This window comes from Triticum dicoccoides, chromosome 3B (genome assembly GCF_002162155.2).
Source record: "Triticum dicoccoides isolate Atlit2015 ecotype Zavitan chromosome 3B, WEW_v2.0, whole genome shotgun sequence".
Lineage (NCBI taxonomy): Eukaryota > Viridiplantae > Streptophyta > Magnoliopsida > Poales > Poaceae > Triticum > Triticum dicoccoides.
This window is the reverse complement of record NC_041385.1, coordinates 56,373,829-56,381,136: the sequence shown is the minus strand read 5'-3', so window position 1 is coordinate 56,381,136 and position 7,308 is coordinate 56,373,829.

Below are 7,308 nucleotides of genomic sequence, written 5' to 3'. Positions count from 1 at the left end.
TAGGGTGGCTCGACATCGAAAAAACCACCTAAATGAGTCTAGGGTTGCTCGACGTCGAAAATCCACCTAAATGAGTCTAGGGTGGCTCGACGTCGAAAAAACCACCTAAATGAGTCTAGGGTGCCTCGACGTCGAAAAACCACCTAAATGAGTCTAGGGTGCCTCGACGTCGAAAAACCACCTAAATTCATCACATTAATCATATTGGAAGATCCATAGATAAGCAATACATAACTAATAAGTACCATAATTGGGGGGTCCATACACGACCATTACATAACTAATAAGTACCATAACTGGGAGATCCATACATGAACATTACATAACTAATAAGTAGCATAATTTGGAGATCCATACATGACTAATAAGTAGCATAATTGAGAGATCCATACATGACCATTACATAACTAATGAGGAGATCCATACATGACCGTGAACTCCATGACCATTACTGCCCAGTGTGGATCATTCAGCTAAGATTGCCTTGATCCCATTCATCTTGGCCTTGCTCTGCTCCACAACCTTCTCAAGCTCATCAATGCGGGCCTGCAACTTAGTCTTCTCTTCAGCAAGCTTCAACTTCACGTTCCTAATGACAGTGGCTTGAGATACTGTCAGCTCCTTAACCATGCCATACTTCTCTTGGAGCTTGCTCTCATCAGGCTTCCTTTCCATCTGGGCCCTCCTCTCATTCTCATCCAAAAGGGATTGAACATCTCCAACCAACTTGTCATAATTGGCCTGCAGCTTGATCTTCTCTTGTGTCAGTGAGTGCACAGCAAATGAGTTCATCAGATTGTCCTCATTCCCGTCTCTCTTGGACTGTTCATACATATCCCACAACTTGGATAGTGCATTCTCCATTGTAGCTGGCCAAGATGGATCAATCCATTCAACAAATCCACAGTTTTTACCATCCTGTTCAATTACAGTGTTAAATAGCAAGATAAAAGCTACATGCCAAGATGAATTCTTTACTAATAACAAGTAGGCACTCCAACAAGTGCCAACAATTAGGCAATCTAAATGAGTGCTTACTAACTAAAAGCAACTAGGCCAGCAGGATGTAAGCTACATGCCAACATGAGTTCTTTACTAATAATGAGTGCTTACTAACTAAAAGCAACTAGGCCAGCAGTACTTAATAAGAATTTTTAATGACTGCTTTCAACCCCATCCACATGCTGACATATAAACAAACCTCACTGCTCCACACTGTCACATGCTGACATATTAACAAATGACCTCACTGATCCACACTGTCATATGCTCACATATAAACAAATGAACATGCCACAACACTATGCACATATGCTCACATAAATACAATGAGTTAACTGACCCAATAAGCATTGGGCAAATATTTAAACAGCCTAACTAACAAGTCAGATCTGCTAACTACCAAATTAAGTACTAAACAATGACCAAATGATTAGACCACAACACCTAATCAGCAGAAATTTGACACATGCCTTCACAGCACAGCCAAGGAACCTCCTGCCAGTATGGATGTCCTCGAAAGCAACAAGTCTTTTTGCTCGCATCCCGTGTTCATGGCACAAAACAAAATCATTGCCCTCAAATTCAGAGTCATCCGTCGTAGCAGGCATCTGCACGTGCAAAGGAGAGCAAGAGATTTGGGAAGGAAAGTTCAGATTTAGCTCAAGAGGAAAATCCCCAAATCCTAACCCTAACCCTATTTCTACCAACTCACCTTCACGATGCCGTCGTCTGAACCAGAGGTGGCGTACTGGTAATAGTTCTCACTGCTGTCATCATCCTCACTCCAGGAAACCATGGCGACGCGGTGGCGGCGGCGGCGGCGGCGGTCGGAGATGTGGACGGGTCGACGGCGGCGAATGAGTTCGAGCTGAGAGCGGGGGCGAATGAGGGTTGGGGTGGGTGGGCCTGTAACGAGTCGCGGGGGTGGACCGGTGAAATGGGTTCAGGCTCGAGACGGCCCGCGAACGGCTTCTGACGGCGTCTAACGAGCCAAACAGATCAACAGTGACGCCACGTCGACAACAGCGGGACCCACCTGTCATAATCCCACTTAAAACGACCGAACAGAGCGACTTGTGGTTTCTGCAAAAAATTAGCCTGGGAATTAGTGTTTTTGGGCACAAAACTACAGACTTGTCATTTCTACAACTCTAGCCTTCAATGTCGATGTTTTTTGCAATTCACTCCTTTTCCGCGGACTCGCGTCAGGCGTGCCAGAGTGATTTATTCGCATCCCAAGAGAGGAAGGTACGACCAGGATATCGGGCGCAGCTGTGCTCGGGCACCAAATCGACGCATCCCAAATAACTCCTTTTCAGATCGTAAATGATATCTGGATGATGCAGATGTTGAACTACATGTGCCTGTCGCCATGCCTGAATTCTCATTGGTTTAGCTATTTCAGAATGAATAGGTTGGAAGCATTATGTTAGTAGTCCAGGTTTTAGGAAACCTCACTCAGGAACAAGTGCAGCCTATTGGCGCTGCCCTTGTTTGAGGATTTCGTGGACTCGTGGGCATGGCATTTTGCGCCTAATGGACAGTTTTCTGTCAAAACAGCATATCGCATGATTAGGGATAATCAGCAACGGCAGGCTCGACGGCAGACGGGTGAATCAAGTACGTGCATAGACAAATTTAGATGGAGCTCAATCTAGAAGATCCAATGCCCTGAGAGAGTTAAGCAGTTTTTGTGGAGATTTGCTCATAATAGCCTTCCGCACCGTCTGAGTATTTCTCGGCGGGGCATGGAAGTGGATACACTTTGCCCAGTTTGTGGGCGTAAGGATGAGGATGGGGCGCGCATTTTCTTGAGATGTAAACATGTCAAACCACTATGGAGGGAGTTGCAGTTGGAGCAAACTAGAATTCAGTTTCTTGATGAGGAGGGTGCGAAGGAGCTAGTCACCAGAATACTAGCACTGCCAGAGGACAAAAGACTCGTATGTATCACGATGCTCTGGGTGTGGTGGGATACAAGAAATAAAAAAAATGCAGGTGAGCCGCTGAGAAGCACCGCATCTGTTGTGAGGAGGATTAGGAGTGCAGTGGAAGATGCAAAGCTTGTTGGTGCGAGGAAAAATTCTATAACGATTCCAGAGAGTAGTTGGGAACTTCCAGGACAGAATGCGCTAAAGATTAACATTGATGGAAGTATGAATGACACCCTAGCAACAGGAGGATGGGGTTTCATTGTCCGTGACAGTCAAGGACATGCGCTTGGGGCGGGCGCTGGATACATGCTGCATGTCCAAGACCCTCTACATGCAGAAGCAATGGTGTGTCTCGAGAGCTTGCAGGCTGCCCAGGCATGGGGTATATCAGAAGTCCACGTTGAAACAGATGCATCCCAGCTTGTGCAAGCGATTCGGTCGGACGACCAAGATATGGCGATAAATGGTGTTATCTTCAAGGAGATTAAATATTTTACTCGGCTAAATTTTAATTTTTTCCGTATTACTTTCTGCCCAAGAGCATGTAATAAAGTGGCAGACGCTCTAGCGAAGTATGGTGCAGGGACAGGGCTATCATTCCCAGCTTTATGGCCAAATGGTGCCCCTGATTTTGTGCAAAACTTGGTAGCCAGCGATGCTGCTGTGCTCTTTGGTTAATGGAATAAATATGATTCCAATTCAAAAAAAAGTAATATAATACAGGACGCTGAAGAAAAACTAACATGGACATGTACCGTTGGAGCACATAACGATTTAATAGGTGCCATGTTTCTTCTTCAGTTGGGCATGCACCCCATCAGGTTCTTTCCGTCAGTCAGTTCATATGGCTGCAGCTCCTCCAATTAATTAGGCTGCTGCTTCAAAAGGGAAACTCTCGGTGGGATGAAAAATCATCTTTGTTGCAATCAAACTTTGCATCATTTATATAGATTGTCTGAAACCAAACCAAGCAGATAAACCCATGGTATAAGCAGATTGAAGTGGTGTTTGTTGGGGTGGAGAGTTGTCGCATGAAGTAGAACATTGAATAGGTAGATATATAGTAGGAAAATCCAGTATGTACTTGTAGGTACAGGGACGGGCGTTCAGACGTAGCCTTTCCTTCCAACAACAACGATTGTGTAGGGTAGGGACGGTACACCTCGAATATCTATGAGAGAATTCCTTATTTGGCCATATTTGAAAATGGGCTTCCTTATTTGACCATAAAAAATATTTTTCCCTATTTGGCCCTCTATCATTTTTATTTTTTTCTATGGCATTTCGATCCAACGCGTTAAGTGGCACGTGAATAGACCGTTTTGCCCTTTGGTTCAGAAAAGCCAAAAACTATTTGACCCTCTATCTAAATTATATATAAGAAAACGCCAAACCTCTTCCCTGTTTCCTCTTCTAGATCTCACCAAACCTCTTCTTCGTTTTCTCTTCCAGATCTTGCCGGCATCTCCATTCCCAAATCGAAATCCCCACGGCGGCGACTCGTCGGCGAAGCCTGTGTCCCTACTGGACAAAAACGATCTCCTTCAGGGGAGCATGGTACGTCTTCGTCCCTTCCGGGTGAAGATGATCTCCTCTAGGAGATCCGCATCGGTGGCGCCTGAGTTTCACGATGAAGATCTCGCCCACCTTGCGCCGCAGGCATCCTCCCTCCCGCATGCTTCATCGATGGTGCTGGCCTCCCTGCTTGAAGACGACGATCTCCTCCGGGAGATCCTCCTCCGCCTCGCGCCGCAACCATCCTCCCTCCCACGTGCCTCTGCCGTCTGCAAGCGATGGCGAGGCCTCCTCACTGACCCTAGGTTCCTCCGCCGCTACTATGCCCACCACCGCAAGCCTCCCCTCCTTGGTGTCTTTGAGACTCGCAGCGGGAGGAACCCCTTCATTTCAACTTTGGACTCTCCCGACCGCATCCCCCCCGAGCGCTTCGACCTACAACGTCACGACAACTTCCCCAAAAGTGTTCTTGATTGCCGCCATGGCCACGTCTTGGTCAAATACTGGATGCAGGAAGACCTCGTTGTGTGTGATCCCATCACCGGTGAGAATCACCACATGTTTATTCCATCGAAATTCAAGGGGGTATTCATTAGCGGGGCGGTGCTTTGCGCTGCTGGTGACCAGGGCCATGTGCACGGTGGCTGCCACTCCAGTCCTATAAAAGTGGTCTTGGTGTCCACGACAAAAGATGCCAGAGCCCTAGCTTGTGTTTACTCCTCGGAGACTGGCGTATGGGACAATCTAATCTCAACATCAACTCCATGTCAACTTTTTGTTGGTCGTTTTTCTAGGACCCTCATTCGTAAGGCCCTTTATTGGCCGCTTTTTACGCTTGAGAAGGGCATACTGGAGTTTAATTTGGAAGAGCAGAGCCTAGCTGTGATTGACGGTCCTCCTTTGACAAACAATTTTGACATGGGCAATATTTGGATCATTCAGGCTGGGGATGGTATTGTTTGCTTAGCCGTATTGTCTTACCCTTTCTTCCAAATGTGGCAGAGGGAGGTCAATTTTCATCGTGTTGCCACATGGGTACTGCAAAACAACATTGAAATACATAGCATTCTTGGCCTCCCTCCCCAGATTGAAAGAGGGGCAGGAGCAAAGAAAACTATAGTGGGATATTCTGAGGATGCTGATGTAGTTTTTATACTTGTGGGTGATAGTCTATGCATGATTCAACTTAAATCAATGCAATGCAAGAGAGTTTGTGAAACCAATCATTCGGTTTGCTACTATCCTCTCACGAGCTTCTATGTACCAGGTGATTTTTCATCCATGGGCATTATATTGTAGGAGTAACTTAATCCAGTTATTTTCCGTACATGGTTAGTTGATGAACATGTTCTGTAAGTGATGAGTCCGTAGCACACAATAAATAATTGCATTTCCTGTGTCTCTAATTAGGCTAACTTATTTCAAATTGAATACCCAAGATCACTTTTTTCGCTAGAGTTTATTAGCCATATTTTTTTTGTCTCCTTGACATAACGAGGGTTGAGTTTACATGAGCAAAATTCTAGACAATATATTTTATGAGTCGTGAGGTAGCTACTTGTACTGTTGTCAGGAATATCTTTTGCACTTTACAACAGATGTGATGGTAGTTTACTATTGCTAGTATCTTGCCAAGTTACGTAACCTTCTCTTGACTGTAAAAAGTCCGTTAAAAAGTCTACGGAAAGTGACCTATTTTGCTCAAGTTAGCTCATATATGTAACTGACTCAGTGTTCCCTTTTCTTATCCATTTGTCTTCTCATTGGAATTGTTGTTAATTGTTTGAATTCTTATTATTCTAGGCACATCCATTGGATCTAATGGAGAAAATGATGCATGGATATATATAGAGGATGATTGTCTTGTTTGATGTGCTAATGTGCTGAAGTAATTCAACAGGTAAGAAGGTCTTCTAAATATAGCTTCTGAGATTTGGACTGTTTGATCTTTTTCTATGAAAATGTTCATTTGCACACGTGGGTAGCATGTGAAAGAAAAGAGGTGAAGCGTATGCCTCCAGGCAGAGACGCGTGCGTGTTAAATAGCAACAAGATTACATCGAGGTTGGCAGGTTGTTGTGTTACACTAGTAGAAAAGGGGGCAATGGTCCAGGCCAGGTCAGCCCATTAGTCCCGGTTCAATCCAGAACCGGGACCAATGGGGGCATTGGACCCGGTTCGTTAGCCCCGGGGGCCGGCCGGGCCACGTGGACGGACGAACCGGGACCAATGTGCCTCGCTCCTGGCCCATCATCATTGGTCCCGGTTGGTGGCTTGAACCGGGACCAAAGACAGCCCTTTAGTCCCGGTTGGTGGCACAAACCGGGACTAAAGGGGTGGTCCTCGTTGCGGCCAAAGTTTAGTCCCACCTCGCCAACTGAAGGGGGCTCACACCGGTTTATAAGCCCCTCCCTCTCTGCCTTCTTGAGCTGCTCTCAAAGTGAAAATAGATGCCCTTATACAGGAAATTTGACCTAAATTCATATTGAATTTCTCTGAAGTTAGTAGAAATTTATTATGAATTTAGGTCTAATTTTCTCTATAAGCGCATCTATGCTCATTTCTGAGTAGTTTTTTATATAGTTTTTTTTCTTTTCTGCTATATTTACTTTTTTCTTTTTATTTCTGAGTTGTAATAAGTCATTAAAAATAAGCATCTATGCTCATTTTTTAGTTAAGTTAATCACAACTATTTTTTCTTCTTTTTATTTCTGAATTGTAATAAGTCATTAAAAATAAGCATCTATGCTCATTTTTAGTAAAGTTAATCACAACTATTTTTGCTTCTATTTATTTCTGAGTAATTTTTTATATAGTTTTTTTCTTTTCTGCTATATTTATTTTTTTCTTTTTATTT